Source organism: Pteropus vampyrus, unplaced genomic scaffold (genome assembly GCF_000151845.1).
Source record: "Pteropus vampyrus isolate Shadow unplaced genomic scaffold, Pvam_2.0 Scaffold71, whole genome shotgun sequence".
NCBI classification, from domain to species: Eukaryota; Metazoa; Chordata; class Mammalia; order Chiroptera; family Pteropodidae; genus Pteropus; species Pteropus vampyrus.
This window is the reverse complement of record NW_011888852.1, coordinates 3,541,712-3,552,679: the sequence shown is the minus strand read 5'-3', so window position 1 is coordinate 3,552,679 and position 10,968 is coordinate 3,541,712. Positions and strand designations below refer to the sequence as shown.

At 33.2% G+C, this 10,968-nt stretch overlaps 1 protein-coding gene across 1 annotated transcript in view; it reads right to left on the bottom strand.

Moving 5' to 3' along the window:
- The window catches only part of NBEA (neurobeachin), a 600,762-nt gene that overhangs the window by 300,728 nt on the left and 289,066 nt on the right, over positions 1-10,968 (bottom strand). The window lies entirely within an intron of this gene.

Sequence of the window (10,968 nt, the reverse complement as noted above, 5' to 3'; positions counted from 1 at the left end):
CCAGCCCAAAGCCAGCCTCCCGGGTAGCTGCGGCCCCAGACAATTCTCCACGGTACTAAAGAACTGCTTGGCTGAGCCCAGTCAATGAGATTCGTGAAAGGTTAAAAAAAATATGGCTGTTGGTTTAAGCCACATCATGATGATGATGATGATGATGATGATGATGATGATGATGATGATGATAAAAACTATAATCAAACCATTTTTTGAGAGCTAGGTAATAACACAATACTTAATATGCTCAAGAATCTTCAGATATATACATCATTATTTTCATTTTTAAACATAAAAAAACACAGCTCGGAAAAAATTAAGTTCCTTGCTCCAGATCATAAGTTTTAAGAGAAATTTTGTAACTTTATATTTTGCACTGCAACTTCATTAACCGACAATATTTTTTAAAGTAAACCTTTTAATTGTGTTTACTTCTGTTATCCTCCAGTGGACATTCTAACACCGATTCTTTTCATTTGGTCAGCTGAAAACAATTAAGTCCTTTTCACGTCAATTACAATACATTCTTTTGTAATAAACAATTACTGTGTTAAAAAAAAACAAAGGATATTTGAAATTTAACTTTAAGTCCTTCTGGGGTTTTCTGAAAGGGCAAAATTATGAAGTAATTTCAATTTCTTTACCTACATCTTTTAAAAATTTAGTTCTAATATTCGTATTATCTAATTTTTCTCTCCCGAGATTTTAAACAACTGCTATTTTCAAGTTTGCTATTCTTTCTTTTCATTGCTTACTGTTGAAATGAATCATTTTTTTTTTCTTGCTCAAGTTGTCATAAATTTCAGTCAGAATGGGGCAGGTTTAAGTTTGTCTTAACGTTTGTATACATATATATTAACCACTCTGCTACATTGTTTATCATTCTCCTGCTTCTTTAACATGTTTTAAAATCTTATTTCTGTATATAAGCCACAACATGTTCAGATTTGCTTCTTTATGAGTTTTAGAAATAAAACTAGAGGTGTTCTGTGATCTTTCCAGAATAAGAAAAGTTTGCTGAGAATATTTATTTTAAAATCGTGAGTTACATTTCATTTGCTGCGTCTGAACCTACTGACATGAACATGAGGATTTTTACCTGTAATATAATAAACGAATGACATTTTTAGGAATTCTGACATGATGAACAACTTCTATGTCCCTGGGATAACTTTCCCTTATCTCCCTCCTCCAAACTCAACCCTCTACAGACACAGCATATTTTTTCACATGGCAGGACCAGACTGCGTTTCTACTTAACTAGGATTTCCATATCTGCATTCATGATGGAGACTTGTCTGTGACTCCCTCTCTCCCACGCATCTTGTTTGCTTTCATAGTCAAGATTATAGAGGCCTAAAGAATGAGTCAAGATCATTCTCTCTGTTCTCCAGAAGTTAGTAGTATAAGATTGAAATGTTCTACTCGAACATTTGGTATCTATACCTGTAAGCCATTTCTATAGAAAGAATATTTACTGATTAATTTTTTTCATACTTAAAGTACTATTTAGGATTATGTTTTTTCTTAGTTTAGGAAAGTTATGTATTTTCTAGAAATATTCCTGCTTCATTTAAATTTTTAGTTTTAATGGTAAAACATTTTATCCGTAATTATATTCCCTTTTTATCCCTTATATTAATTGTGTCTTTCTATTTGGTTCTTGATCTTGGGAGAATTTGCCTATATTATTATTGCTTTTTTAAGGAACAAAGTTTTGCCTTTATTAATCCTATTGTATCTTATTTTTCATTACCTATTTTTTAATTTTCTTTTGGTTGTACTTTCGGTGTCATATCAAAAAAATTGTCTAATCCAAGGCTATGTATACTTGAACCTATGTTTCCTTCTAAGGGTTTTATAATTTTAGCTTTTACATGTAGGTCTTAGGTACATTTTGAGTTAATGTTTGTATGTGGTGTGAGGCTGGGGTCCAGATTCATGCTTTTCCATATAGATATCTAGTTGTTCTAGTATCATTTGTTGAAAAGACTGTCCTTTTCCCCATTAAATTGTTTTTGGCTTCATTAAAATTAATTGACCATAAATGTATGGATTTATTTCTAGACTGTTTGCTGTCTGTTGAGTGACTTTTTTGAACTAATTTTGTTAAGTCCGTATTCCTTTTCATGGGTGGCCAATGATGCCTTTGCTCCATTACCTAGAGTTAGCTAATGGCTAGACAGAGATTTCCTTAAATACCTAGATCTAAAAAAAGTTCCCACACTTTCCCAGGAAGCTGTATGTGTGTATATGGACAGCCCTTCAACTCTCAGCCATTCCCATTCTAAAACAGATAGAGCCGTTATGGACGTAGGAAAGACGTCAGGAGACAAAACAAAGTGTTCTATTTCCAATGGAATAGATCTCAGCAAGGCAAGTACGGATGTTCTAGGAAGTATCTAATTTTTTGAGTTTGTTATAATTTAAATTGCTTGCCTTTGACCTGAGACTCTGAGGTCCTACATTTTAAATATAAATAACTTCTGTAATTTGATGAAAGAAAAAAATCAATAGAAAGAGCATAATAAGAGGTCAGACAAATTAGTCTTCCATCGTCAATAGATGAAGGAGGGGACAAAAGGCAGAATTAGTTTGTATTTAAGATATGCCTTTTAATAGCATTAAGAACTTGGACGAAAAATTTTCTGTGTCTTGTTTCAGATATAAACTGGAGGAAAGAGTAAATGCCCAAACTGCAAGATTATATTTTAAGATCCCAATTATTTAGACTCTAATTGGAAGTGAAGTGGCTTCACAGTGCAGGAGATGTAATACCTCAGTGTCATTCAAAAGGAAGGCATAGAGTTTCTGCTGACACTGCAAGAGAGGGTGTAGCCAGATTAGAGAATCTCAATTTCTTCCAATACTATAGTTCTTTAATAGATCATGTAAAAATCTGAAAAAACTTATAATTTTTATTTTTTATTTAAAAAATTTTTTATCATGGAAAATGTTTACAAGCTTTGTGCTCTACTAGTTCATGAGTCAGTTTAATGCCAACAATTTTTACCCGATGAAAACAGCAGAACAAATGACTTGTTGCCCTGAGAACTGGCGCTAACTTTCCTACATTCCTCAAAATTGCATTTTCTTTAAGGGAAAACACTTACCTCATATTGTTAGGGGCAAGTGAGTGATTATTTGTGAAATCTTTAACACATACTAAGCACACAAAAATAGCAGTTCACTTTTCTAAAAGGTACACATTGAGACACTGGTTATATTTATATTCATTAAAAGGAAAAAACGGATGACAAAAAATGATATTTAGCTATTTGGAGCTACACATCAGGGTGTGGTGGGACTTCAAAGTATTTCTGCATATTCATAACTTAGATTTATAATCTGGTGTATTAGTTTTAAACTGCGATAGCATCAAACTTTTTTGAAGCATGACCCAATTTACTCAATTCTATGAATTCTGAAATACAAAGATTAAAAAACTTAGGCAAAGTGTGGTCTATGTAGCAGGGTTTTCTGAATCTATATTTGTGCAGAAAAAAGAAAGGAAGAAAAATAGCCACCTAAGACCTAAAAATCTATATATAGGGCTGTTAGGAAAAAAATTATATAGAAAAATTAATTATTCTCTTAAAATACTAAATCTTTCCCAGATGATAAAATCAATTATTCTTGTATTCACATCAACTGATTACATGAAAATCTACTACATAAAAATATAATCAGACCTATACTCATCTCAGGATCTACAGAAACTGGGGTTTTGACTGGGCAGAAGCAGACAGATGGGAGACAAATCTAAAGGGTAACGCTGGAGCTTCAAATTGGTATCTAAAGACTTGATGTGGAAGAGAGAGAGGCATTAAAGAGAAAAGGTGGGATGAGGAGAAAAAATTAGTATTGGTTAAAAACCACCCTTTCCCCCATCTAACTGTTATGAGAAAGCTCTGGGAACTAATTGTGTTGGATGAAAACAAGAACCCATATATTAGCATTTTTCAATTTCTTATCACATTTATTTAGTCTTAAAATAAATCTCATAATTTCAAATACATAAAGCAGACTGTTACATTAATCTACCATGAACCTAAATAGTTATTCTTCTTAGAACGGAATTATAAAAACTGACTTAGTTTATGACCGTGTTTCCATTGAGAGTTATGGGTAAAGATGGTAATAATTTTACATGGCTGTTAAGATGAGCAAATTAAGCATAATAGTTCTCAAATTCTGGGGTACAATAAAGACTCTGACTATTACAAATGGTGACTTCCAAGTCCCACTAGAGATTCTGATTCCATAGATCTCAGGTGAGACCACAGAATCTACATGTTTCATAAACACTTTTAAAAACATTTTTACTTTTTGACCCTCTTCACCTACCACCCACCCCGCACCTCTGGCAAACACCAATCTGTTCTTTGTATCTCTATGAGCTTTGATTTTTTCTCCCCTCCCCTTTTAATTTTTCTTAGATTCCACGTATAAGAGAGATGATACAGTATTTATCTTTCTCTGTCTGACTTATCTCACTTAGCACAATGCCTTGGTGGTCAATTCATGTTGTTGCAAATGGAAAGATCTCATCCTTTTTATGGCTGAATAATATTCCTGTGTATACATGTGTTTGTGTCACAAAATCTTTATCCATCCACCCATCAGTGGACTCTTAGGCTGTTTCCATATCTTGGCTATTGTAAATAATGCTGCAATGAATATGGGGGTGCAAATATCTTTTCAAGTTAGTGTTTTTGTTTTCTTTAGATAAATACCCAGAAGTTATATTACAGAATCATATGGTAGTTCTTTTTATACATTTTCTGAGGAACCTCTCTACTGTTTACCATCATGGCTATACCAATTTACATTCCCACCAACAGTGCATAGGTTTCCCTTTTCTCCACATCCTCACCAACATGCAACCTCTTCTATTTTTGATAACAGCTATTCAAACAGGTGAGTGGCGGTATCTTCCCATGGTTTTGATTTGCATTTCCCAGACAGTCACTGTGATGGTGAGCATCTTCTCAGGTACATGCTGGATAGCTACATGTCTTCTTTGGAAAAAATGTCTATTTAGACCTTCTGTCCATTTTTAATCAAATTCTTACTCTTTTTATTTTGCTCTTGAACTGCATGAATCCTGTATGTATTTTGGATATTATCCCTTATCAGATAATTTGCAAATGTTTTCTCTCATTCAGGAGGTTGCCTTTTCGTTTCATTGATGGTTTTGCTGGCAGTGCAGAAGCTTTTTACTATGATGTAATCCCACTTGTTTATTTTTGCTTTTGCTTTTAGAGTCAGGTTCAAAAAATCACTGCCAAGACCTATGTCAAAGAGCTTACTGCCTATATTTCCTTCCAGGAATTTTATTAAAATTCAATGTCACACAAATGGAATCATACATTATGTCTTTACTGTCTCACTTCGTTAGCTTCACATAACACTCTTAAGTTCCACAGATGTCGTGTGTATCAGTAGCTCATACCTTCTTACTGCTGAGTAGTATTCTATATAATGACACAGCATAATTATTTTATCTATTTACGTGCTGATGAAGATTTGGGTTATTACCAGTCTTTGGCTCTTATAAAAAAGCTGCTATGAACATTCACATATAGGTCTTAATATTTACCTACATTTATTTCTCTTGGGAAAACATCTAGGCTTGGAATTATTGTGTCAAATGTTAACTGTCTGTTTAGTTTTATAAGATGCTGACAAACTGTTTTCCAACAGGATGTACCATTTTGTGCTCAGAAGTAAGTTACCAGTATTCCAGTGGTTCCACATCCTCACCAATACTCAGTATTGCCAATAAATTTAATTATATCTATTACAGTAAGAGCATAATGCTATTTGTGGTTTAAAATTGAATTTCCCAAATGAATAATGATGTGGAGCAACTTTTCATGTGCTGATTGGTCATTTGCATATCTTCTTTGGTGCAGTGTCTGTTCAAATCATTTGCTCAGTTTGTATTGCGTAGTTTATATTTTTATAATTGACTTGTGAAATCTTTTTTCCTCCCTTTTTTGATTGATCTATTTGTCTTTGTTCACAACAATTCTCCAACTCTGTTCTTTTTCAATTTGCTTTGGTTATCGCAGGTCCTTTGTATTGTCACAGAAGTTTAAAATCAGCTCTTTAATTTCTACCCAAAACAAAAATACCTGTTGAAATTTTGATTAGATTTGAGTTTACAAATTGGTTTGGGGAGAACTAAAATCTTAACCATGTTGGTCTTTTGATTCCCAAACACAAGATATTTCTGAGTTTATTTATTTTAAAATTTTTCACGGAAACATTTAAAAGTTTTTATTATACAAGTCTTTCATGTATTTGATTTAGTACATCATAAGGAGTTCATATTTTTGATACTATTATAATGATTTTATTTTTTATCTAAATTTCCAGTATTTCACATATATTATAAATGTTACTATAATTTTTGAGTATTGATCGTATATCCTATGACTTTGCTAAATTCACTTATTAGTTCTAATATCTTTTTTCAGACTTCTTAGAATTTTCTACTTTCCTAACTGAACTGGCTCAGACCTCCAGCCCAGTCCAGCGTTGAATAAAAGTAGTGAGTGACATCATCCTCACCATGTTTTAGATCCGGGAAGCATTTAGTCTTTAACCATTAAGAAGAATGTAGTTCCATGTGTTTGCATAAACCGTTTATCACACCATGGGAGTTTAACTTCTAATTTACTGAGAGTTTATATCATAAATAGAAGTCAAATTTTTTAAATGTTTTGACTACATCTATTGAAATAGCAATATATACATTTTTCTTTTTTGGTGTGTTGATATGGTATATTTCATTAATAAATATTTTTGAATATCAAACCAACTGTGAATTCTTGAAATAAATACCTTTTGCTTATGATGCAGTCCTTTTCACATATTGATTGCTCAATTCGATTTGCCAAATACTATTAAGAATTATTTCACCAATGCTTATGGTGGATATTGGTCTGTAATGTCATTTCTTGTAATGTCTTTGGTGTTATTATCAGGGTGATGAGGTCTCACATAATGAACTGTAAAGTACTACTGATTCTATTTCTGGAAGATGTTGAGCATAATCAGTACTATTTCTCCCTTAAATGTTTGGTAGTAATATTTAAAAATTTTTTTAACATAACTCTGCTCCTAAGTTAAGTCTGTTGTTCTCTTACACTTTGCTAGAAATAATTTAAAATATCTAGGCTTTGGTATAATGGATTGTGTTGAAGTTTGTTTCATAAGTATGACTAATGCTTTTTAAAAATATATGTAAAAGATCCATACTCTTTATGATGTAGAAATAAATATTACAAATCCTATCAGCATTAATAATTAAGTAAAGTACTGATCTATTTGCATGTTTGAACTATTTATTATACACTGTCCATGACATTTTAAACTGTTTATTTTTTTTTTAGTATGTAAATCCTAACTGATCAATTATAAATTACTTGGAGATGAGAATCACATGTAAAGTGTATTTGTATCACTACTAAAATTAAACTACTTACTGAGTATTTTACATTCAGGTTTATTTTTTCAAGTGTAATGTAATTACGTAGATATTAAAAAGTTCAAGAATATCTATACAGGTGTTATACTACCTTTTTAATTAGAAAATAGTAATAACTTTTTCTTAATCCTTGTCTAGCATTGGACTGAGACTCTTTAAGACAGATATGCTATAAAAGTATGCTGTTTTTCTGAATGCTGCTCTGTACAACATAACTGAGGAATGTAAACTGTCCATGTGTTCTTACCTCACCAATAAAGGAACTAATCAGCCTATAACTCAATGCTTCAATTTCCCTGGCACCTCAAGAAGGGTACCTAGACTAAAATCTATGTCGCAGGCCATGGCTACATTCATTCCTGTCTTACCTGACTTGCTCATCCTGTGTCTTTACTTCTCATCTTTAGGGTATCCTTGGACTGGACACACACACTACACCCGCCATGCTGGCATCATCCCTCCCATGACCTATCAGTTCACTTCTCCCTGTATCTGCTATTTAAACAACATACCAGCCACAAACGCAAAGGCCAACTCTAGCATCCTGTTGACAAGTTGATTGTAGTTATGTCAGAATGGTACAGAAACTAAATCAATGTTTTCTAATAAAGACATAGATCATCTGAATCTTGACAAGTATTCACTTGCTGTAAGTAAGCTAAGGACAACGACAAAAAAATGTATGTCCCTAAGAAATAAAAAAAAAACAAAAAAACAGGGAAATATGGCACAGAAATGAATATACCCCAAACAGGGAACTGTGCTCTTTTCATGTTTTTTTAATATAAAGAAACATGATTTTTGTGAAATATTACTTAACTTTCACCAAAGATAAAATATGCTGCCTAGAAAAAAAGTATATTTCAAGTTATTCATAAAAGAGAAAAACATCTCAAAACACACACATATGCTATATTTTAAACATGGTTTAGAGTGTAAAAAAAAGTAATTCAAATGAAATTTATGATTACTAAATTCTGAAATATATTTTCCTATTATTGGAAATCTAGTCATTATTAAATGGGACTTGTTTATCTCAGTTTTAGGCAAATAATATTTATCATTAATGTCGAAAGTCTACAAATGAGCAATAATATTTATGACCCAGATAATTAATTTTGTAAAAGCACAAGATTTTTTAAAACTTCATTCATTTACAAAACTCAGTATGTTTAATAACTTATTACATGTGTAAAATGAGTAAGAGTAATAAAAAAAAAGGTACAGATTAGGTTCTACATGGAAAAAATAGAGGGAATTCCTGTTTTCAGGAGTTTCCAGGGATTTGGGATTCAACATTAAACCAGAATCTCAATGCTGAGAGTTTCTTACAGTTTTGGAATATGAAACTGGTTTTTTTTTAAAAAAAAATATATTGTTTTTACCAAATCAAAGACATGAAACAAACTAAAATATATCCTGGCTTTTTATGAATATCTATTAAATATATCCTCTATGCTTTCAAAAGAGCGATAAAGGTTTATTTTAGGCAAATCATTCATTTACCTCAAAAGAGCACTCAAATACATAATTTGAAAAGTCTTTCTTATTTGCTTTATAGTTCAATTGATATTTTAATAATTTAAAATCCAATTATTATTGCCAAGATATTATAGGCAATTTTACATCCCATTAACCTTGCTTTGTTTTAATTATAAAGAGCCTTTGTTAGATTCCTTTAAATGATCCAGTTTATAATTTCAGCCTGTCCTAGGGAATATTTTAATTCAGCTGCACATTCATCCACTGTTTTTGTCCTGTTAATTGTAGACAACTGCACAATTGCTTTCTCCAGCTATGATTGATGAATTATACTCACGAGTATAGCTGTTAAGTAGGATAAACATTTATAACAATTTCCACTTAAAGATTTTTATCTTCATTTCCACAAGGACAAATTAAAGACATTTTCTAACAACCATGAGAAAGAATTTTTTATGTTTCATTTTAAACTATTAGAAAAATTTAAGAAAAATACTTTATGTCCAGATAAATAATATACAAGCATGTGTAAAGAATCTAATCTGCACCTAGCACATAATAGGTAGCGACAAATAGAAGCCAGTTAAACAGAGCAATACTGTAACTGCATCCCAATGATCTAAATATGGTATTTTTTTTTTTGATCTGGAACTCCCAGTTCAAATTTATGAAAGAGAAAGGGTTAAATTGAAAGGAAATGAACCAAACTAAAGGTGGGAGTCAGCAAAATTCTGAATACCTCTTATATGTAATAAATAAAAAACCTTCCATTTTTAAATTCCTACGTTGCATCAGTTGTAATAAATGTCACATATATTATTTCCAACCTTCGAAGAAACTGGGCAAGAAAGGTGTTTACACTATTCTACAGATACAAAACAATGTCAGAAGGAAATTGTATTCCAAGCCTAGATTCTAACAGGATAACTGGCATTTGAATTCGGTACAAATAATATACATATGCTTTGTATTATAACAGGCAGTATGGAAACAGCCAGAAAAATATGCTATAAATAAATGGGTACTAATACTATGGCATGAAATGTACAAACCAGGGAAAATGGAAAGTCTGTGAGGACACGGGCAGGCAGCCCACCTGGATTAGGGATGGGGAGCGGGGGGAAGGTGCTCGGCGAAGAGATTCTTTTCACTAAAGTGAGAGAAGTGGATGTCCTAAGGCAATGTCCATCTTTTTTTGCGCTTGGACTGCTGAGGCGAGCATCACGATATCAAAGACAACAACTCAGTCGGGTACCCCGACCATTCTGGCAAGCATCCTAGGTTTCCTTAGTCTTTTCTCTCTCATTTCTCCACACTGGCTATTTCCAGTATTCTCCTATCTTCTCAAATATGACCCCCCCACCCCCCAAAAAATTTCCTTCATTCTCAGTAAATGGCCCTACTGACATGTCAGAGAAGAAAGAAGACATCATAAAAGAACCCCTCTGAATCCTGCCCAAACTATACTGTGCACATCCTCCTCTCCATGCTCTTCTGTGATGGCCAGCCCTCGGGCTCAGCCTCCTCAGAGACTGTCAACGGAACAGAAACTTTACTTCTTTCCTTCCTACCACACTGGCGTCTTTCCACCAGCATTTAAAAATGCTCAAGTCCTTCCTTCTAAAAAATACCAACCCGTCTAATTAAAAACCCTGTCCACCTCCGGCAGCCACCCTGTTTCCCCTTCTTATTCAGACTTGTAGTACATACTTGCCGTCCATTCTCATCTCCCACTCTTCAACCCAGACTGACTTAGCTCTGTCCCCATCACTACTTTCTAAACGTGACTTCCCTCATTTATCTGCTCCCATGGCACCCTCTACTTATCCCCTGGTACATTCATTACATCGATAAGTACTTCACAAAAGACTGTTGTTCCCACTAGACTCTGGCAGAACGGGGTCGTGGTCTACACCCAGCACCTCTGACACACTGGGGCTCGCCAGCAGAAGTCTGCATGACATCAACATGACCCTCCCGTCACTGAATTCAGT